The 20,651-nt window shown below is 37.9% G+C and overlaps 21 non-coding genes across 21 annotated transcripts; all 21 read left to right on the top strand.

Annotated features, from left to right (window-relative positions):
* Positions 1-728: 728 nt before the first annotated feature.
* On the top strand, positions 729-810 carry TRNAL-UAG (transfer RNA leucine (anticodon UAG)). Its single transcript has one exon. It is a non-coding gene; the product is annotated as a tRNA-Leu (tRNA).
* Positions 811-1,698: 888 nt separating this feature from the next.
* Positions 1,699-1,780, top strand: TRNAL-UAG (transfer RNA leucine (anticodon UAG)). Its single transcript has one exon. It is a non-coding gene; the product is annotated as a tRNA-Leu (tRNA).
* An 888-nt stretch (positions 1,781-2,668) lies between these two features.
* Positions 2,669-2,750, top strand: TRNAL-UAG (transfer RNA leucine (anticodon UAG)). The gene has a single exon. It is a non-coding gene; the product is annotated as a tRNA-Leu (tRNA).
* A 1,168-nt stretch (positions 2,751-3,918) lies between these two features.
* TRNAL-UAG (transfer RNA leucine (anticodon UAG)) lies at positions 3,919-4,000 on the top strand. Its single transcript has one exon. It is a non-coding gene; the product is annotated as a tRNA-Leu (tRNA).
* An 888-nt stretch (positions 4,001-4,888) lies between these two features.
* TRNAL-UAG (transfer RNA leucine (anticodon UAG)) lies at positions 4,889-4,970 on the top strand. Its single transcript has one exon. It is a non-coding gene; the product is annotated as a tRNA-Leu (tRNA).
* Positions 4,971-5,858: 888 nt separating this feature from the next.
* On the top strand, positions 5,859-5,940 carry TRNAL-UAG (transfer RNA leucine (anticodon UAG)). Its single transcript has one exon. It is a non-coding gene; the product is annotated as a tRNA-Leu (tRNA).
* A 1,168-nt stretch (positions 5,941-7,108) lies between these two features.
* Positions 7,109-7,190, top strand: TRNAL-UAG (transfer RNA leucine (anticodon UAG)). The gene has a single exon. It is a non-coding gene; the product is annotated as a tRNA-Leu (tRNA).
* Positions 7,191-8,078: 888 nt separating this feature from the next.
* Positions 8,079-8,160, top strand: TRNAL-UAG (transfer RNA leucine (anticodon UAG)). Its single transcript has one exon. It is a non-coding gene; the product is annotated as a tRNA-Leu (tRNA).
* Positions 8,161-9,048: 888 nt separating this feature from the next.
* Positions 9,049-9,130, top strand: TRNAL-UAG (transfer RNA leucine (anticodon UAG)). Its single transcript has one exon. It is a non-coding gene; the product is annotated as a tRNA-Leu (tRNA).
* An 888-nt stretch (positions 9,131-10,018) lies between these two features.
* On the top strand, positions 10,019-10,100 carry TRNAL-UAG (transfer RNA leucine (anticodon UAG)). The gene has a single exon. It is a non-coding gene; the product is annotated as a tRNA-Leu (tRNA).
* Positions 10,101-10,988: 888 nt separating this feature from the next.
* TRNAL-UAG (transfer RNA leucine (anticodon UAG)) lies at positions 10,989-11,070 on the top strand. The gene has a single exon. It is a non-coding gene; the product is annotated as a tRNA-Leu (tRNA).
* Positions 11,071-11,958: 888 nt separating this feature from the next.
* Positions 11,959-12,040, top strand: TRNAL-UAG (transfer RNA leucine (anticodon UAG)). The gene has a single exon. It is a non-coding gene; the product is annotated as a tRNA-Leu (tRNA).
* Positions 12,041-12,928: 888 nt separating this feature from the next.
* On the top strand, positions 12,929-13,010 carry TRNAL-UAG (transfer RNA leucine (anticodon UAG)). Its single transcript has one exon. It is a non-coding gene; the product is annotated as a tRNA-Leu (tRNA).
* Positions 13,011-13,898: 888 nt separating this feature from the next.
* On the top strand, positions 13,899-13,980 carry TRNAL-UAG (transfer RNA leucine (anticodon UAG)). The gene has a single exon. It is a non-coding gene; the product is annotated as a tRNA-Leu (tRNA).
* Positions 13,981-14,868: 888 nt separating this feature from the next.
* On the top strand, positions 14,869-14,950 carry TRNAL-UAG (transfer RNA leucine (anticodon UAG)). Its single transcript has one exon. It is a non-coding gene; the product is annotated as a tRNA-Leu (tRNA).
* An 808-nt stretch (positions 14,951-15,758) lies between these two features.
* On the top strand, positions 15,759-15,840 carry TRNAL-UAG (transfer RNA leucine (anticodon UAG)). Its single transcript has one exon. It is a non-coding gene; the product is annotated as a tRNA-Leu (tRNA).
* Positions 15,841-16,728: 888 nt separating this feature from the next.
* On the top strand, positions 16,729-16,810 carry TRNAL-UAG (transfer RNA leucine (anticodon UAG)). Its single transcript has one exon. It is a non-coding gene; the product is annotated as a tRNA-Leu (tRNA).
* Positions 16,811-17,698: 888 nt separating this feature from the next.
* On the top strand, positions 17,699-17,780 carry TRNAL-UAG (transfer RNA leucine (anticodon UAG)). Its single transcript has one exon. It is a non-coding gene; the product is annotated as a tRNA-Leu (tRNA).
* Positions 17,781-18,668: 888 nt separating this feature from the next.
* On the top strand, positions 18,669-18,750 carry TRNAL-UAG (transfer RNA leucine (anticodon UAG)). Its single transcript has one exon. It is a non-coding gene; the product is annotated as a tRNA-Leu (tRNA).
* Positions 18,751-19,639: 889 nt separating this feature from the next.
* Positions 19,640-19,721, top strand: TRNAL-UAG (transfer RNA leucine (anticodon UAG)). The gene has a single exon. It is a non-coding gene; the product is annotated as a tRNA-Leu (tRNA).
* Positions 19,722-20,529: 808 nt separating this feature from the next.
* On the top strand, positions 20,530-20,611 carry TRNAL-UAG (transfer RNA leucine (anticodon UAG)). The gene has a single exon. It is a non-coding gene; the product is annotated as a tRNA-Leu (tRNA).
* Positions 20,612-20,651: the final 40 nt, after the last annotated feature.

Here is a 20,651-nt window from a genome sequence, read left to right as displayed (position 1 = left end):
ACGCATGAACAGCTGTTAATCAAGCCAATAATAACTCTTATAGAAAAGAACATCCTGCTTCAGCTTTAAAGCACCCAAAACATTTCTTAAGACGTCTACTGAATTGGATAAAACAACACCTCACTTTGAGAATTCCAAAATGTATTTGTACTTACTGCAAATGAATCATTCCTCTGCTGCAGGTAAAATCTCCTCTTCTCAAGTCTCGGTAGAAGACCTCTAGTCCATTGTGGTTTTTAAACGACAACAACAGAAATTGCAGGTACTCGTCACGCTTCGAAAGACAATTTACCCCCACCGTGAAAAAAAGGCAGAAAAAAATGAAACCAACTGTACGTGTTCCAGTTAAATCACCCAAAACATTTCTTAAAACGTCTACTTAATTGGATAAAACAACAACTCACTTTGATAGTTCCATAAATGTATTTGTGCTTACTCCAAAGGAATCTTCTACCTAATTGGATAAAACAACATCTCACTTTGAGAATTCTGAAATGTATTTGTACTTACTTCAAAGGAATCATTCCTCTGCTGTAGGTAAAATCTCCTCTACTCAAGTCTCAGTCGAAGATTTCTTGTCTTTTGTGGTTTTCAAACAACAACAACAGAAATTGCAGGTACTTGTGACCCTTCGACAGACAATTTAACACCACCGTGAAAAGAAGTGGGAAAAAAACTGAAACCAACTGTACGTGTTCCTGATAATAAGCTGTGTGCCTGTAATCGAAGGTAGCGTGGCCGAGTGGTCTAAGGCGCTGGATTTAGGCTCCAGTCTCTTTGGAGGCGTGGTTTCAAATCCCACCGCTGCCAAATATTACATTTTTAGTGTATTGTGCATTATTCATAAAGGCCAAATTGTCCATTTGTCAACTCATATGATCACTGAAAACAGAGTCACGTTCATGGCTCTTTTTGTTTGGGATTTAAAATGGGCTTTTTTTTTACTTCAAAGTGGCAAGTAAAATTTGCCACGCATGAACAGCTGTTAATCAAGCCAATAATAACTCTTATAGAAAAGAACATCCTGCTTCAGCTTTAAAGCACCCAAAACATTTCTTAAGACGTCTACTGAATTGGATAAAACAACACCTCACTTTGAGAATTCCAAAATGTATTTGTACTTACTGCAAATGAATCATTCCTCTGCTGCAGGTAAAATCTCCTCTTCTCAAGTCTCGGTAGAAGACCTCTAGTCCATTGTGGTTTTTAAACGACAACAACAGAAATTGCAGGTACTCGTCACGCTTCGAAAGATAATTTACCCCCACCGTGAAAAAAAGGCAGAAAAAAATGAAACCAACTGTACGTGTTCCAGTTAAATCACCCAAAACATTTCTTAAAACGTCTACTTAATTGGATAAAACAACAACTCACTTTGATAATTCCATAAATGTATTTGTGCTTACTCCAAAGGAATTGTCTACCTAATTGGATAAAACAACATCTCACTTTGAGAATTCCAAAATGTATTTGTACTTACTTCAAAGGAATCATTCCTCTGCTGTAGGTAAAATCTCCTCTACTCAAGTCTCAGTCGAAGATTTCTTGTCCTTTGTGGTTTTCAAACAACAACAACAGAAATTGCAGGTACTTGTGACCCTTCGACAGACAATTTAACCCCACCGTAAAAAGAAGTGGGAAAAAAACTGAAGCCAACTGTACGTGTTCCTGATAATAAGCTGTGTGCCTGTAATCGAAGGTAGCGTGGCCGAGCGGTCTAAGGCGCTGGATTTAGGCTCCAGTCTCTTTGGAGGCGTGGGTTCAAATCCCACCGCTGCCAAATATTATATTTTTAGTGTATTGTGCATTAATCATATAGGCCAAATTGTCCATTTGTCAAATCATATGATCACTGTAAACAGAGTCACGTTCATGGCTCTTTTCGTCTGGGATTTAAAATGGGCTTTTTTTTTACTTCAAAGTGGCAAGTAAAATTTGCCACGCATGAACAGCTGTTAATCAAGCCAATAATAACTCTTATAGAAAAGAACATCCTGCTTCAGCTTTAAAGCACCCAAAACATTTCTTAAGACGTCTACTGAATTGGATAAAACAACACCTCACTTTGAGAATTCCAAAATGTATTTGTACTTACTGCAAATGAATCATTCCTCTGCTGCAGGTAAAATCTCCTCTTCTCAAGTCTCGGTAGAAGACCTCTAGTCCATTGTGGTTTTTAAACGACAACAACAGAAATTGCAGGTACTCGTCACGCTTCGAAAGACAATTTACCCCCACCGTGAAAAAAAGGCAGAAAAAAATGAAACCAACTGTACGTGTTCCAGTTAAATCACCCAAAACATTTCTTAAAACGTCTACTTAATTGGATAAAACAACAACTCACTTTGATAGTTCCATAAATGTATTTGTGCTTACTCCAAAGGAATCTTCTACCTAATTGGATAAAACAACATCTCACTTTGAGAATTCCAAAATGTATTTGTACTTACTTCAAAGGAATCATTCCTCTGCTGTAGGTAAAATCTCCTCTACTCAAGTCTCAGTCGAAGATTTCTTGTCTTTTGTGGTTTTCAAACAACAACAACAGAAATTGCAGGTACTTGTGACCCTTCGACAGACAATTTAACACCACCGTGAAAAGAAGTGGGAAAAAAACTGAAACCAACTGTACGTGTTCCTGATAATAAGCTGTGTGCCTGTAATCGAAGGTAGCGTGGCCGAGTGGTCTAAGGCGCTGGATTTAGGCTCCAGTCTCTTTGGAGGCGTGGTTTCAAATCCCACCGCTGCCAAATATTACATTTTTAGTGTATTGTGCATTATTCATAAAGGCCAAATTGTCCATTTGTCAACTCATATGATCACTGAAAACAGAGTCACGTTCATGGCTCTTTTTGTTTGGGATTTAAAATGGGCTTTTTTTTTACTTCAAAGTGGCAAGTAAAATTTGCCACGCATGAACAGCTGTTAATCAAGCCAATAATAACTCTTATAGAAAAGAACATCCTGCTTCAGCTTTAAAGCACCCAAAACATTTCTTAAGACGTCTACTGAATTGGATAAAACAACACCTCACTTTGAGAATTCCAAAATGTATTTGTACTTACTGCAAATGAATCATTCCTCTGCTGCAGGTAAAATCTCCTCTTCTCAAGTCTCGGTAGAAGACCTCTAGTCCATTGTGGTTTTTAAACGACAACAACAGAAATTGCAGGTACTCGTCACGCTTCGAAAGACAATTTACCCCCACCGTGAAAAAAAGGCAGAAAAAAATGAAACCAACTGTACGTGTTCCAGTTAAATCACCCAAAACATTTCTTAAAACGTCTACTGAATTGGATAAAACAACACCTCACTTTGAGAATTCCAAAATGTATTTGTACTTACTGCAAATGAATCATTCCTCTGCTGCAGGTAAAATCTCCTCTTCTCAAGTCTCGGTAGAAGACCTCTAGTTCATTGTGGTTTTTAAACAACAACAACAGAAATTGCAGGTACTCGTCACGCTTCGAAAGATAATTTACCCCCACCGTGAAAAAAAGGCAGAAAAAAATGAAACCAACTGTACGTGTTCCAGTTAAATCACCCAAAACATTTCTTAAAACGTCTACTTAATTGGATAAAACAACAACTCACTTTGATAATTCCATAAATGTATTTGTGCTTACTCCAAAGGAATTGTCTACCTAATTGGATAAAACAACATCTCACTTTGAGAATTCCAAAATGTATTTGTACTTACTTCAAAGGAATCATTCCTCTGCTGTAGGTAAAATCTCCTCTACTCAAGTCTCAGTCGAAGATTTCTTGTCCTTTGTGGTTTTCAAACAACAACAACAGAAATTGCAGGTACTTGTGACCCTTCGACAGACAATTTAACCCCACCGTAAAAAGAAGTGGGAAAAAAACTGAAGCCAACTGTACGTGTTCCTGATAATAAGCTGTGTGCCTGTAATCGAAGGTAGCGTGGCCGAGCGGTCTAAGGCGCTGGATTTAGGCTCCAGTCTCTTTGGAGGCGTGGGTTCGAATCCCACTGCTGCCAAATATTACATTTTTAGTGTATTGTGCATTAATCATATAGGCCAAATTGTCCATTTGTCAAATCATATGATCACTGAAAACAGAGTCACGTTCATGGCTCTTTTCGTCTGGGATTTAAAATGGGCTTTTTTTTTACTTCAAAGTGGCAAGTAAAATTTGCCACGCATGAACAGCTGTTAATCAAGCCAATAATAACTCTTATAGAAAAGAACATCCTGCTTCAGCTTTAAAGCACCCAAAACATTTCTTAAGACGTCTACTGAATTGGATAAAACAACACCTCACTTTGAGAATTCCAAAATGTATTTGTACTTACTGCAAATGAATCATTCCTCTGCTGCAGGTAAAATCTCCTCTTCTCAAGTCTCGGTAGAAGACCTCTAGTCCATTGTGGTTTTTAAACGACAACAACAGAAATTGCAGGTACTCGTCACGCTTCGAAAGACAATTTACCCCCACCGTGAAAAAAAGGCAGAAAAAAATGAAACCAACTGTACGTGTTCCAGTTAAATCACCCAAAACATTTCTTAAAACGTCTACTTAATTGGATAAAACAACAACTCACTTTGATAGTTCCATAAATGTATTTGTGCTTACTCCAAAGGAATCTTCTACCTAATTGGATAAAACAACATCTCACTTTGAGAATTCTGAAATGTATTTGTACTTACTTCAAAGGAATCATTCCTCTGCTGTAGGTAAAATCTCCTCTACTCAAGTCTCAGTCGAAGATTTCTTGTCTTTTGTGGTTTTCAAACAACAACAACAGAAATTGCAGGTACTTGTGACCCTTCGACAGACAATTTAACACCACCGTGAAAAGAAGTGGGAAAAAAACTGAAACCAACTGTACGTGTTCCTGATAATAAGCTGTGTGCCTGTAATCGAAGGTAGCGTGGCCGAGTGGTCTAAGGCGCTGGATTTAGGCTCCAGTCTCTTTGGAGGCGTGGTTTCAAATCCCACCGCTGCCAAATATTACATTTTTAGTGTATTGTGCATTATTCATAAAGGCCAAATTGTCCATTTGTCAACTCATATGATCACTGAAAACAGAGTCACGTTCATGGCTCTTTTTGTTTGGGATTTAAAATGGGCTTTTTTTTTACTTCAAAGTGGCAAGTAAAATTTGCCACGCATGAACAGCTGTTAATCAAGCCAATAATAACTCTTATAGAAAAGAACATCCTGCTTCAGCTTTAAAGCACCCAAAACATTTCTTAAGACGTCTACTGAATTGGATAAAACAACACCTCACTTTGAGAATTCCAAAATGTATTTGTACTTACTGCAAATGAATCATTCCTCTGCTGCAGGTAAAATCTCCTCTTCTCAAGTCTCGGTAGAAGACCTCTAGTTCATTGTGGTTTTTAAACAACAACAACAGAAATTGCAGGTACTCGTCACGCTTCAAAAGATAATTTACCCCCACCGTGAAAAAAAGGCAGAAAAAAATGAAACCAACTGTACGTGTTCCAGTTAAATCACCCAAAACATTTCTTAAAACGTCTACTTAATTGGATAAAACAACAACTCACTTTGATAATTCCATAAATGTATTTGTGCTTACTCCAAAGGAATTGTCTACCTAATTGGATAAAACAACATCTCACTTTGAGAATTCCAAAATGTATTTGTACTTTCTTCAAAGGAATCATTCCTCTGCTGTAGGTAAAATCTCCTCTACTCAAGTCTCAGTCGAAGATTTCTTGTCCTTTGTGGTTTTCAAACAACAACAACAGAAATTGCAGGTACTTGTGACCCTTCGACAGACAATTTAACCCCACCGTAAAAAGAAGTGGGAAAAAAACTGAAGCCAACTGTACGTGTTCCTGATAATAAGCTGTGTGCCTGTAATCGAAGGTAGCGTGGCCGAGCGGTCTAAGGCGCTGGATTTAGGCTCCAGTCTCTTTGGAGGCGTGGGTTCGAATCCCACCGCTGCCAAATATTACATTTTTAGTGTATTGTGCATTAATCATATAGGCCAAATTGTCCATTTGTCAAATCATATGATCACTGAAAACAGAGTCACGTTCATGGCTCTTTTCGTCTGGGATTTAAAATGGGCTTTTTTTTTACTTCAAAGTGGCAAGTAAAATTTGCCACGCATGAACAGCTGTTAATCAAGCCAATAATAACTCTTATAGAAAAGAACATCCTGCTTCAGCTTTAAAGCACCCAAAACATTTCTTAAGACGTCTACTGAATTGGATAAAACAACACCTCACTTTGAGAATTCCAAAATGTATTTGTACTTACTGCAAATGAATCATTCCTCTGCTGCAGGTAAAATCTCCTCTTCTCAAGTCTCGGTAGAAGACCTCTAGTCCATTGTGGTTTTTAAACGACAACAACAGAAATTGCAGGTACTCGTCACGCTTCGAAAGACAATTTACCCCCACCGTGAAAAAAAGGCAGAAAAAAATGAAACCAACTGTACGTGTTCCAGTTAAATCACCCAAAACATTTCTTAAAACGTCTACTGAATTGGATAAAACAACACCTCACTTTGAGAATTCCAAAATGTATTTGTACTTACTGCAAATGAATCATTCCTCTGCTGCAGGTAAAATCTCCTCTTCTCAAGTCTCGGTAGAAGACCTCTAGTTCATTGTGGTTTTTAAACAACAACAACAGAAATTGCAGGTACTCGTCACGCTTCGAAAGATAATTTACCCCCACCGTGAAAAAAAGGCAGAAAAAAATGAAACCAACTGTACGTGTTCCAGTTAAATCACCCAAAACATTTCTTAAAACGTCTACTTAATTGGATAAAACAACAACTCACTTTGATAATTCCATAAATGTATTTGTGCTTACTCCAAAGGAATTGTCTACCTAATTGGATAAAACAACATCTCACTTTGAGAATTCCAAAATGTATTTGTACTTACTTCAAAGGAATCATTCCTCTGCTGTAGGTAAAATCTCCTCTACTCAAGTCTCAGTCGAAGATTTCTTGTCCTTTGTGGTTTTCAAACAACAACAACAGAAATTGCAGGTACTTGTGACCCTTCGACAGACAATTTAACCCCACCGTAAAAAGAAGTGGGAAAAAAACTGAAGCCAACTGTACGTGTTCCTGATAATAAGCTGTGTGCCTGTAATCGAAGGTAGCGTGGCCGAGCGGTCTAAGGCGCTGGATTTAGGCTCCAGTCTCTTTGGAGGCGTGGGTTCGAATCCCACCGCTGCCAAATATTACATTTTTAGTGTATTGTGCATTAATCATATAGGCCAAATTGTCCATTTGTCAAATCATATGATCACTGAAAACAGAGTCACGTTCATGGCTCTTTTCGTCTGGGATTTAAAATGGGCTTTTTTTTTACTTCAAAGTGGCAAGTAAAATTTGCCACGCATGAACAGCTGTTAATCAAGCCAATAATAACTCTTATAGAAAAGAACATCCTGCTTCAGCTTTAAAGCACCCAAAACATTTCTTAAGACGTCTACTGAATTGGATAAAACAACACCTCACTTTGAGAATTCCAAAATGTATTTGTACTTACTGCAAATGAATCATTCCTCTGCTGCAGGTAAAATCTCCTCTTCTCAAGTCTCGGTAGAAGACCTCTAGTCCATTGTGGTTTTTAAACGACAACAACAGAAATTGCAGGTACTCGTCACGCTTCGAAAGACAATTTACCCCCACCGTGAAAAAAAGGCAGAAAAAAATGAAACCAACTGTACGTGTTCCAGTTAAATCACCCAAAACATTTCTTAAAACGTCTACTTAATTGGATAAAACAACAACTCACTTTGATAGTTCCATAAATGTATTTGTGCTTACTCCAAAGGAATCTTCTACCTAATTGGATAAAACAACATCTCACTTTGAGAATTCTGAAATGTATTTGTACTTACTTCAAAGGAATCATTCCTCTGCTGTAGGTAAAATCTCCTCTACTCAAGTCTCAGTCGAAGATTTCTTGTCTTTTGTGGTTTTCAAACAACAACAACAGAAATTGCAGGTACTTGTGACCCTTCGACAGACAATTTAACACCACCGTGAAAAGAAGTGGGAAAAAAACTGAAACCAACTGTACGTGTTCCTGATAATAAGCTGTGTGCCTGTAATCGAAGGTAGCGTGGCCGAGTGGTCTAAGGCGCTGGATTTAGGCTCCAGTCTCTTTGGAGGCGTGGTTTCAAATCCCACCGCTGCCAAATATTACATTTTTAGTGTATTGTGCATTATTCATAAAGGCCAAATTGTCCATTTGTCAACTCATATGATCACTGAAAACAGAGTCACGTTCATGGCTCTTTTTGTTTGGGATTTAAAATGGGCTTTTTTTTTACTTCAAAGTGGCAAGTAAAATTTGCCACGCATGAACAGCTGTTAATCAAGCCAATAATAACTCTTATAGAAAAGAACATCCTGCTTCAGCTTTAAAGCACCCAAAACATTTCTTAAGACGTCTACTGAATTGGATAAAACAACACCTCACTTTGAGAATTCCAAAATGTATTTGTACTTACTGCAAATGAATCATTCCTCTGCTGCAGGTAAAATCTCCTCTTCTCAAGTCTCGGTAGAAGACCTCTAGTTCATTGTGGTTTTTAAACAACAACAACAGAAATTGCAGGTACTCGTCACGCTTCAAAAGATAATTTACCCCCACCGTGAAAAAAAGGCAGAAAAAAATGAAACCAACTGTACGTGTTCCAGTTAAATCACCCAAAACATTTCTTAAAACGTCTACTTAATTGGATAAAACAACAACTCACTTTGATAATTCCATAAATGTATTTGTGCTTACTCCAAAGGAATTGTCTACCTAATTGGATAAAACAACATCTCACTTTGAGAATTCCTAAATGTATTTGTACTTTCTTCAAAGGAATCATTCCTCTGCTGTAGGTAAAATCTCCTCTACTCAAGTCTCAGTCGAAGATTTCTTGTCCTTTGTGGTTTTCAAACAACAACAACAGAAATTGCAGGTACTTGTGACCCTTCGACAGACAATTTAACCCCACCGTAAAAAGAAGTGGGAAAAAAACTGAAGCCAACTGTACGTGTTCCTGATAATAAGCTGTGTGCCTGTAATCGAAGGTAGCGTGGCCGAGCGGTCTAAGGCGCTGGATTTAGGCTCCAGTCTCTTTGGAGGCGTGGGTTCGAATCCCACCGCTGCCAAATATTACATTTTTAGTGTATTGTGCATTAATCATATAGGCCAAATTGTCCATTTGTCAAATCATATGATCACTGAAAACAGAGTCACGTTCATGGCTCTTTTCGTCTGGGATTTAAAATGGGCTTTTTTTTTACTTCAAAGTGGCAAGTAAAATTTGCCACGCATGAACAGCTGTTAATCAAGCCAATAATAACTCTTATAGAAAAGAACATCCTGCTTCAGCTTTAAAGCACCCAAAACATTTCTTAAGACGTCTACTGAATTGGATAAAACAACACCTCACTTTGAGAATTCCAAAATGTATTTGTACTTACTGCAAATGAATCATTCCTCTGCTGCAGGTAAAATCTCCTCTTCTCAAGTCTCGGTAGAAGACCTCTAGTCCATTGTGGTTTTTAAACGACAACAACAGAAATTGCAGGTACTCGTCACGCTTCGAAAGACAATTTACCCCCACCGTGAAAAAAAGGCAGAAAAAAATGAAACCAACTGTACGTGTTCCAGTTAAATCACCCAAAACATTTCTTAAAACGTCTACTTAATTGGATAAAACAACAACTCACTTTGATAGTTCCATAAATGTATTTGTGCTTATTTCAAAGGAATCGTCTACCTAATTGGATAAAACAACATCTCACTTTGAGAATTCCAAAATGTATTTGTACTTACTTCAAAGGAATCATTCCTCTGCTGTAGGTAAAATCTCCTCTACTCAAGTCTCAGTCGAAGATTTCTTGTCCTTTGTGGTTTTCAAACAACAACAACAGAAATTGCAGGTACTTGTGACCCTTCGACAGACAATTTAACACCACCGTGAAAAGAAGTGGGAAAAAAACTGAAACCAACTGTACGTGTTCCTGATAATAAGCTGTGTGCCTGTAATCGAAGGTAGCGTGGCCGAGTGGTCTAAGGCGCTGGATTTAGGCTCCAGTCTCTTTGGAGGCGTGGTTTCAAATCCCACCGCTGCCAAATATTACATTTTTAGTGTATTGTGCATTATTCATAAAGGCCAAATTGTCCATTTGTCAACTCATATGATCACTGAAAACAGAGTCACGTTCATGGCTCTTTTTGTTTGGGATTTAAAATGGGCTTTTTTTTTACTTCAAAGTGGCAAGTAAAATTTGCCACGCATGAACAGCTGTTAATCAAGCCAATAATAACTCTTATAGAAAAGAACATCCTGCTTCAGCTTTAAAGCACCCAAAACATTTCTTAAGACGTCTACTGAATTGGATAAAACAACACCTCACTTTGAGAATTCCAAAATGTATTCGTACTTACTGCAAATTAATCATTCCTCTGCTGCAGGTAAAATCTCCTCTTCTCAAGTCTCGGTAGAAGACCTCTAGTCCATTGTGGTTTTTAAATGACAACAACAGAAATTGCAGGTACTCGTCACGCTTCGAAAGATAATTTACCCCCACCGTGAAAAAAAGGCAGAAAAAAATGAAACCAACTGTACGTGTTCCAGTTAAATCACCCAAAACATTTCTTAAAACGTCTACTTAATTGGATAAAACAACAACTCACTTTGATAATTCCATAAATGTATTTGTGCTTACTCCAAAGGAATTGTCTACCTAATTGGATAAAACAACATCTCACTTTGAGAATTCCAAAATGTATTTGTACTTACTTCAAAGGAATCATTCCTCTGCTGTAGGTAAAATCTCCTCTACTCAAGTCTCAGTCGAAGATTTCTTGTCCTTTGTGGTTTTCAAACAACAACAACAGAAATTGCAGGTACTTGTGACCCTTCGACAGACAATTTAACCCCACCGTAAAAAGAAGTGGGAAAAAAACTGAAGCCAACTGTACGTGTTCCTGATAATAAGCTGTGTGCCTGTAATTGAAGGTAGCGTGGCCGAGCGGTCTAAGGCGCTGGATTTAGGCTCCAGTCTCTTTGGAGGCGTGGGTTCAAATCCCACCGCTGCCAAATATTATATTTTTAGTGTATTGTGCATTAATCATATAGGCCAAATTGTCCATTTGTCAAATCATATGATCACTGAAAACAGAGTCACGTTCATGGCTCTTTTCGTCTGGGATTTAAAATGGGCTTTTTTTTTACTTCAAAGTGGCAAGTAAAATTTGCCACGCATGAACAGCTGTTAATCAAGCCAATAATAACTCTTATAGAAAAGAACATCCTGCTTCAGCTTTAAAGCACCCAAAACATTTCTTAAGACGTCTACTGAATTGGATAAAACAACACCTCACTTTGAGAATTCCAAAATGTATTTGTACTTACTGCAAATGAATCATTCCTCTGCTGCAGGTAAAATCTCCTCTTCTCAAGTCTCGGTAGAAGACCTCTAGTCCATTGTGGTTTTTAAACGACAACAACAGAAATTGCAGGTACTCGTCACGCTTCGAAAGACAATTTACCCCCACCGTGAAAAAAAGGCAGAAAAAAATGAAACCAACTGTACGTGTTCCAGTTAAATCACCCAAAACATTTCTTAAAACGTCTACTTAATTGGATAAAACAACAACTCACTTTGATAGTTCCATAAATGTATTTGTGCTTACTCCAAAGGAATCTTCTACCTAATTGGATAAAACAACATCTCACTTTGAGAATTCCAAAATGTATTTGTACTTACTTCAAAGGAATCATTCCTCTGCTGTATGTAAAATCTCCTCTACTCAAGTCTCAGTCGAAGATTTCTTGTCCTTTGTGGTTTTCAAACAACAACAACAGAAATTGCAGGTACTTGTGACCCTTCGACAGACAATTTAACACCACCGTGAAAAGAAGTGGGAAAAAAACTGAAACCAACTGTACGTGTTCCTGATAATAAGCTGTGGGCCTGTAATCGAAGGTAGCGTGGCCGAGCGGTCTAAGGCGCTGGATTTAGGCTCCAGTCTCTTTGGAGGCGTGGGTACAAATCCCACCGCTGCCAAATATTATATTTTTAGTGGATTGTGCATTAATCATATAGGCCAAATTGTCCATTTGTCAAATCATATGATCACTGAAAACAGAGTCACGTTCATGGCTCTTTTCGTCTGGGATTTAAAATGGGCTTTTTTTTTACTTCAAAGTGGCAAGTAAAATTTGCCACGCATGAACAGCTGTTAATCAAGCCAATAATAACTCTTATAGAAAAGAACATCCTGCTTCAGCTTTAAAGCACCCAAAACATTTCTTAAGACGTCTACTGAATTGGATAAAACAACACCTCACTTTGAGAATTCCAAAATGTATTTGTACTTACTGCAAATGAATCATTCCTCTGCTGCAGGTAAAATCTCCTCTTCTCAAGTCTCGGTAGAAGACCTCTAGTCCATTGTGGTTTTTAAACGACAACAACAGAAATTGCAGGTACTCGTCACGCTTCGAAAGACAATTTACCCCCACCGTGAAAAAAAGGCAGAAAAAAATGAAACCAACTGTACGTGTTCCAGTTAAATCACCCAAAACATTTCTTAAAACGTCTACTTAATTGGATAAAACAACAACTCACTTTGATAGTTCCATAAATGTATTTGTGCTTACTCCAAAGGAATCTTCTACCTAATTGGATAAAACAACATCTCACTTTGAGAATTCCAAAATGTATTTGTACTTACTTCAAAGGAATCATTCCTCTGCTGTATGTAAAATCTCCTCTACTCAAGTCTCAGTCGAAGATTTCTTGTCCTTTGTGGTTTTCAAACAACAACAACAGAAATTGCAGGTACTTGTGACCCTTCGACAGACAATTTAACACCACCGTGAAAAGAAGTGGGAAAAAAACTGAAACCAACTGTACGTGTTCCTGATAATAAGCTGTGTGCCTGTAATCGAAGGTAGCGTGGCCGAGTGGTCTAAGGCGCTGGATTTAGGCTCCAGTCTCTTTGGAGGCGTGGTTTCAAATCCCACCGCTGCCAAATATTACATTTTTAGTGTATTGTGCATTATTCATAAAGGCCAAATTGTCCATTTGTCAACTCATATGATCACTGAAAACAGAGTCACGTTCATGGCTCTTTTTGTTTGGGATTTAAAATTGGCTTTTTTTTTACTTCAAAGTGGCAAGTAAAATTTGCCACGCATGAACAGCTGTTAATCAAGCCAATAATAACTCTTATAGAAAAGAACATCCTGCTTCAGCTTTAAAGCACCCAAAACATTTCTTAAGACGTCTACTGAATTGGATAAAACAACACCTCACTTTGAGAATTCCAAAATGTATTTGTACTTACTGCAAATTAATCATTCCTCTGCTGCAGGTAAAATCTCCTCTTCTCAAGTCTCGGTAGAAGACCTCTAGTCCATTGTGGTTTTTAAACAACAACAACAGAAATTGCAGGTACTCATCACGCTTCGAAAGACAATTTACCCCCACCGTGAAAAAAAGGCAGAAAAAAATGAAACCAACTGTACGTGTTCCAGTTAAATCACCCAAAACATTTCTTAAAACGTCTACTTAATTGGATAAAACAACAACTCACTTTGATAGTTCCATAAATGTATTTGTGCTTATTTCAAAGGAATCGTCTACCTAATTGGATAAAACAACATCTCACTTTGAGAATTCCAAAATGTATTTGTACTTACTTCAAAGGAATCATTCCTCTGCTGTAGGTAAAATCTCCTCTACTCAAGTCTCAGTCGAAGATTTCTTGTCCTTTGTGGTTTTCAAACAACAACAACAGAAATTGCAGGTACTTGTGACCCTTCGACAGACAATTTAACACCACCGTGAAAAGAAGTGGGAAAAAAACTGAAACCAACTGTACGTGTTCCTGATAATAAGCTGTGTACCTGTAATCGAAGGTAGCGTGGCCGAGTGGTCTAAGGCGCTGGATTTAGGCTCCAGTCTCTTTGGAGGCGTGGTTTCAAATCCCACCGCTGCCAAATATTACATTTTTAGTGTATTGTGCATTATTCATAAAGGCCAAATTGTCCATTTGTCAACTCATATGATCACTGAAAACAGAGTCACGTTCATGGCTCTTTTTGTTTGGGATTTAAAATTGGCTTTTTTTTTACTTCAAAGTGGCAAGTAAAATTTGCCACGCATGAACAGCTGTTAATCAAGCCAATAATAACTCTTATAGAAAAGAACATCCTGCTTCAGCTTTAAAGCACCCAAAACATTTCTTAAGACGTCTACTGAATTGGATAAAACAACACCTCACTTTGAGAATTCCAAAATGTATTTGTACTTACTGCAAATGAATCATTCCTCTGCTGCAGGTAAAATCTCCTCTTCTCAAGTCTCGGAAGAAGACCTCTAGTCCATTGTGGTTTTTAAACAACAACAACAGAAATTGCAGGTACTCGTCACGCTTCGAAAGATAATTTACCCCCACCGTGAAAAAAAGGCAGAAAAAAATGAAACCAACTGTACGTGTTCCAGTTAAATCACCCAAAACATTTCTTAAAACGTCTACTTAATTGGATAAAACAACAACTCACTTTGATAATTCCATAAATGTATTTGTGCTTACTCCAAAGGAATTGTCTACCTAATTGGATAAAACAACATCTCACTTTGAGAATTCCAAAATGTATTTGTACTTACTTCAAAGGAATCATTCCTCTGCTGTAGGTAAAATCTCCTCTACTCAAGTCTCAGTCGAAGATTTCTTGTCCTTTGTGGTTTTCAAACAACAACAACAGAAATTGCAGGTACTTGTGACCCTTCGACAGACAATTTAACCCCACCGTAAAAAGAAGTGGGAAAAAAACTGAAGCCAACTGTACGTGTTCCTGATAATAAGCTGTGTGCCTGTAATCGAAGGTAGCGTGGCCGAGCGGTCTAAGGCGCTGGATTTAGGCTCCAGTCTCTTTGGAGGCGTGGGTTCGAATCCCACCGCTGCCAAATATTACATTTTTAGTGTATTGTGCATTAATCATATAGGCCAAATTGTCCATTGTGGCAAGTGGCAAGTAAAATTTGCCACGCATGAACAGCTGTTAATCAAGCCAATAATAACTCTTATAGAAAAGAACATCCTGCTTCAGCTTTAAAGCACCCAAAACATTTCTTAAGACGTCTACTGAATTGGATAAAACAACACCTCACTTTGAGAATTCCAAAATGTATTTGTACTTACTGCAAATGAATCATTCCTCTGATGCAGGTAAAATCTCCTCTTCTCAAGTCTCGGTAGAAGACCTCTAGTCCATTGTGGTTTTTAAATGACAACAACAGAAATTGCAGGTACTCGTCACGCTTCGAAAGACAATTTACCCCCACCGTGAAAAAAAGGCAGAAAAAAATGAAACCAACTGTACGTGTTCCAGTTAAATCACCCAAAATATTTCTTAAAACGTCTACTTAATTGGATAAAACAACAACTCACTTTGATAATTCCATAAATGTATTTGTGCTTACTCCAAAGGAATCGTCTACCTAATTGGATAAAACAACATCTCACTTTGAGAATTCCAAAATGTATTTGTACTTACTTCAAAGGAATCATTCCTCTGCTGTAGGTAAAATCTCCTCTACTCAAGTCTCAGTCGAAGATTTCTTGTCCTTTGTGGTTTTCAAACAACAACAACAGAAATTGCAGGTACTTGTGACCCTTCGACAGACAATTTAACCCCACCGTGAAAAGAAGTGGGAAAAAAACTGAAACCAACTGTACGTGTTCCTGATAATAAGCTGTGTACCTGTAATCGAAGGTAGCGTGGCCGAGCGGTCTAAGGCGCTGGATTTAGGCTCCAGTCTCTTTGGAGGCGTGGGTTCAAATCCCACCGCTGCCAAATATTACATTTTTAGTGTATTGTGCATTATTCATAAAGGCCAAATTGTCCATTTGTCAACTCATATGATCACTGAAAACAGAGTCACGTTCATGGCTCTTTTTGTTTAGGATTTAAAATGGGCTTTTTTTTTACTTCAAAGTGGCAAGTAAAATTTTCCACGCATGAACAGCTGTTAATCAAGCCAATAATAACTCTTATAGAAAAGAACATCCTGCTTCAGCTTTAAAGCACCCAAAACATTTCTTAAGACGTCTACTGAATTGGATAAAACAACACCTCACTTTGAGAATTCCAAAATGTATTTGTACTTACTGCAAATGAATCATTCCTCTGCTGCAGGTAAAATCTCCTCTTCTCAAGTCTCGGTAGAAGACCTCTAGTCCATTGTTGTTTTTAAACGACAACAACAGAAATTGCAGGTACTCGTCACGCTTCGAAAGACAATTTACCCCCACCGTGAAAAAAAGGCAGAAAAAAATGAAACCAACTGCACGTGTTCCAGTTAAATCACCCAAAACATTTCTTAAAACGTCTACTTAATTGGATAAAACAACAACTCACTTTGATAATTCCATAAATGTATTTGTGCTTACTCCAAAGGAATCGTCTACCTAATTGGATAAAACAACATCTCACTTTGAGAATTCCAAAATGTATTTGTACTTACTTCAAAGGAATCATTCCTCTGCTGTAGGTAAAATCTCCTCTACTCAAGTCTCAGTCGAAGATTTCTTGTCCTTTGTGGTTTTCAAACAACAACAACAGAAATTGCAGGTACTTGTGACCCTTCGACAGACAATTTAACACCACCGTGAAAAGAAGTGGGAAAAAGACTGAAACCAACTGTACGTGTTCCTGATAATAAGCTGTGTACCTGTAATCGAAGGTAGCGTGGCCGAGTGGTCTAAGGCGCTGGATTTAGGCTCCAGTCTCTTTGGAGGCGTGGTTTCAAATCCCACCGCTGCCAAATATTACATTTTTAGTGTATTGTGCATTATTCATAAAGGCCAAATTGTCCATTTGTCAACTCATATGATCACTGAAAACAGAGTCACGTTCATGGCTCTTTTTGTTTGGGATTTAAAATTGGCTTTTTTTTTACTTCAAAGTGGCAAGTAAAATTTGCCACGCATGAACAGCTGTTAATCAAGCCAATAATAACTCTTATAGAAAAGAACATCCTGCTTCAGCTTTAAAGCACCCAAAACATTTCTTAAGACGTCTACTGAATTGGATAAAACAACACCTCACTTTGAGAATTCCAAAATGTATTTGTACTTACTGCAAATGAATCATTCCTCTGCTGCAGGTAAAATCTCCTCTTCTCAAGTCTCGGAAGAAGACCTCTAGTCCATTGTGGTTTTTAAACAACAACAACAGAAATTGCAGGTACTCGTCACGCTTCGAAAGATAATTTACCCCCACCGTGAAAAAAAGGCAGAAAAAAATGAAACCAACTGTACGTGTTCCAGTTAAATCACCCAAAACATTTCTTAAAACGTCTACTTAATTGGATAAAACAACAACTCACTTTGATAATTCCATAAATGTATTTGTGCTTACTCCAAAGGAATTGTCTACCTAATTGGATAAAACAACATCTCACTTTGAGAATTCCAAAATGTATTTGTACTTACTTCAAAGGAATCATTCCTCTGCTGTAGGTAAAATCTCCTCTACTCAAGTCTCAGTCGAAGATTTCTTGTCCTTTGTGGTTTTCAAACAACAACAACAGAAATTGCAGGTACTTGTGACCCTTCGACAGACAATTTAACCCCACCGTAAAAAGAAGTGGGAAAAAAACTGAAGCCAACTGTATGTGTTCCTGATAATAAGCTGTGTGCCTGTAATCGAAGGTAGCGCAGCCGAGCGGTCTAAGGCGCTGGATTTAGGCTCCAGTCTCTTTGGAGGCGTGGGTTCGAATCCCACCGCTGCCAAATATTACATTTTTAGTGTATTGTGCATTAATCATATAGGCCAAATTGTCCATTTGTCAAATCATATGATCACTGAAAACAGAGTCACGTTCATGGCTCTTTTCGTCTGGGATTTAAAATGGGCTTTTTTTTTACTTCAAAGTGGCAAGTAAAATTTGCCACGCATGAACAGCTGTTAATCAAGCCAATAATAACTCTTATAGAAAAGAACATCCTGCTTCAGCTTTAAAGCACCCAAAACATTTCTTAAGACGTCTACTGAATTGGATAAAACAACACCTCACTTTGAGAATTCCAAAATGTATTTGTACTTACTGCAAATGAATCATTCCTCTGCTGCAGGTAAAATCTCCTCTTCTCAAGTCTCGGTAGAAGACCTCTAGTCCATTGTGGTTTTTAAACGACAACAACAGAAATTGCAGGTACTCGTCACGCTTCGAAAGACAATTTAACCCCACCGTGAAAAAAAGGCAGAAAAAAATGAAACCAACTGTACGTGTTCCAGTTAAATCACCCAAAACATTTCTTAAAACGTCTACTTAATTGGATAAAACAACAACTCACTTTGATAGTTCCATAAATGTATTTGTGCTTATTTCAAAGGAATCGTCTACCTAATTGGATAAAACAACATCTCACTTTGAGAATTCCAAAATGTATTTGTACTTACTTCAAAGGAATCATTCCTCTGCTGTAGGTAAAATCTCCTCTACTCAAGTCTCAGTCGAAGATTTCTTGTCCTTTGTGGTTTTCAAACAACAACAACAGAAATTGCAGGTACTTGTGACCCTTCGACAGACAATTTAACACCACCGTGAAAAGAAGTGGGAAAAAAACTGAAACCAACTGTACGTGTTCCTGATAATAAGCTGTGTACCTGTAATCGAAGGTAGCGTGGCCGAGTGGTCTAAGGCGCTGGATTTAGGCTCCAGTCTCTTTGGAGGCGTGGTTTCAAATCCCACCGCTGCCAAATATTACATTTTTAGTGTATTGTGCATTATTCATAAAGGCCAAATTGTCCATTTGTCAACTCATATGATCACTGAAAACAGAGTCACGTTCATGGCTCTTTTTGTTTGGGATTTAAAATTGGCTTTTTTTTTACTTCAAAGTGGCAAGTAAAATTTGCCACGCATGAACAGCTGTTAATCAAGCCAATAATAACTCTTATAGAAAAGAACATCCTGCTTCAGCTTTAAAGCACCCAAAACATTTCTTAAGACGTCTACTGAATTGGATAAAACAACACCTCACTTTGAGAATTCCAAAATGTATTTGTACTTACTGCAAATGAATCATTCCTCTGCTGCAGGTAAAATCTCCTCTTCTCAAGTCTCGGAAGAAGACCTCTAGTCCATTGTGGTTTTTAAACAACAACAACAGAAATTGCAGGTACTCGTCACGCTTCGAAAGATAATTTACCCCCACCGTGAAAAAAAGGCAGAAAAAAAATGAAACCAACTGTACGTGTTCCAGTTAAATCAACCAAAACATTTCTTAAAACGTCTACTTAATTGGATAAAACAACAACTCACTTTGATAATTCCATAAATGTATTTGTGCTTACTCCAAAGGAATTGTCTACCTAATTGGATAAAACAACATCTCACTTTGAGAATTCCAAAATGTATTTGTACTTACTTCAAAGGAATCATTCCTCTGCTGTAGGTAAAATCTCCTCTACTCAAGTCTCAGTCGAAGATTTCTTGTCCTTTGTGGTTTTCAAACAACAACAACAGAAATTGCAGGTACTTGTGACCCTTCGACAGACAATTTAACCCCACCGTAAAAAGAAGTGGGAAAAAAACTGAAGCCAACTGTACGTGTTCCTGATAATAAGCTGTGTGCCTGTAATCGAAGGTAGCGTGGCCGAGCGGTCTAAGGCGCTGGATTTAGGCTCTAGTCTCTTTGGAGGCGTGGGTTCGAATCCCACCGCTGCCAAATATTACATTTTTAGTGTATTGTGCATTAATCATATAGGCCAAATTGTCCATTGTGGCAAGTGGCAAGTAAAATTTGCCACGCATGAACAGCTGTTAATCAAGCCAATAATAACTCTTATAGAAAAGAACATCCTGCTTCAGCTTTAAAGCACCCAAAACATTTCTTAAGACGTCTACTGAATTGGATAAAACAACACCTCACTTTGAGAATTCCAAAATGTATTTGTACTTACTGCAAATGAATCATTCCTCTGATGCAGGTAAAATCTCCTCTTCTCAAGTCTCGGTAGAAGACCTCTAGTCCATTGTGGTTTTTAAACGACAACAACAGAAATTGCAGGTACTCGTCACGCTTCGAAAGACAATTTACCCCCACCGTGAAAAAAAGGCAGAAAAAAATGAAACCAACTGTACGTGTTCCAGTTAAATCACCCAAAATATTTCTTAAAACGTCTACTTAATTGGATAAAACAACAACTCACTTTGATAATTCCATAAATGTATTTGTGCTTACTCCAAAGGAATCGTCTACCTAATTGGATAAAACAACATCTCACTTTGAGAATTCCAAAATGTATTTGTACTTACTTCAAAGGAATCATTCCTCTGCTGTAGGTAAAATCTCCTCTACTCAAGTCTCAGTCGAAGATTTCTTGTCCTTTGTGGTTTTCAAACAACAACAACAGAAATTGCAGGTACTTGTGACCCTTCGACAGACAATTTAACCCCACCGTGAAAAGAAGTGGGAAAAAAACTGAAACCAACTGTACGTGTTCCTGATAATAAGCTGTGTGCCTGTAATCGAAGGTAGCGTGGCCGAGCGGTCTAAGGCGCTGGATTTAGGCTCCAGTCTCTTTGGAGGCGTGCGTTCAAATCCCACCGCTGCCAAATATTACATTTTTAGTGTATTGTGCATTATTCATAAAGG

This window comes from Pelobates fuscus, chromosome 3, assembly GCF_036172605.1.
Source record: "Pelobates fuscus isolate aPelFus1 chromosome 3, aPelFus1.pri, whole genome shotgun sequence".
Lineage (NCBI taxonomy): Eukaryota > Metazoa > Chordata > Amphibia > Anura > Pelobatidae > Pelobates > Pelobates fuscus.
This window is presented reverse-complemented; position numbering and strand designations above follow the sequence as displayed.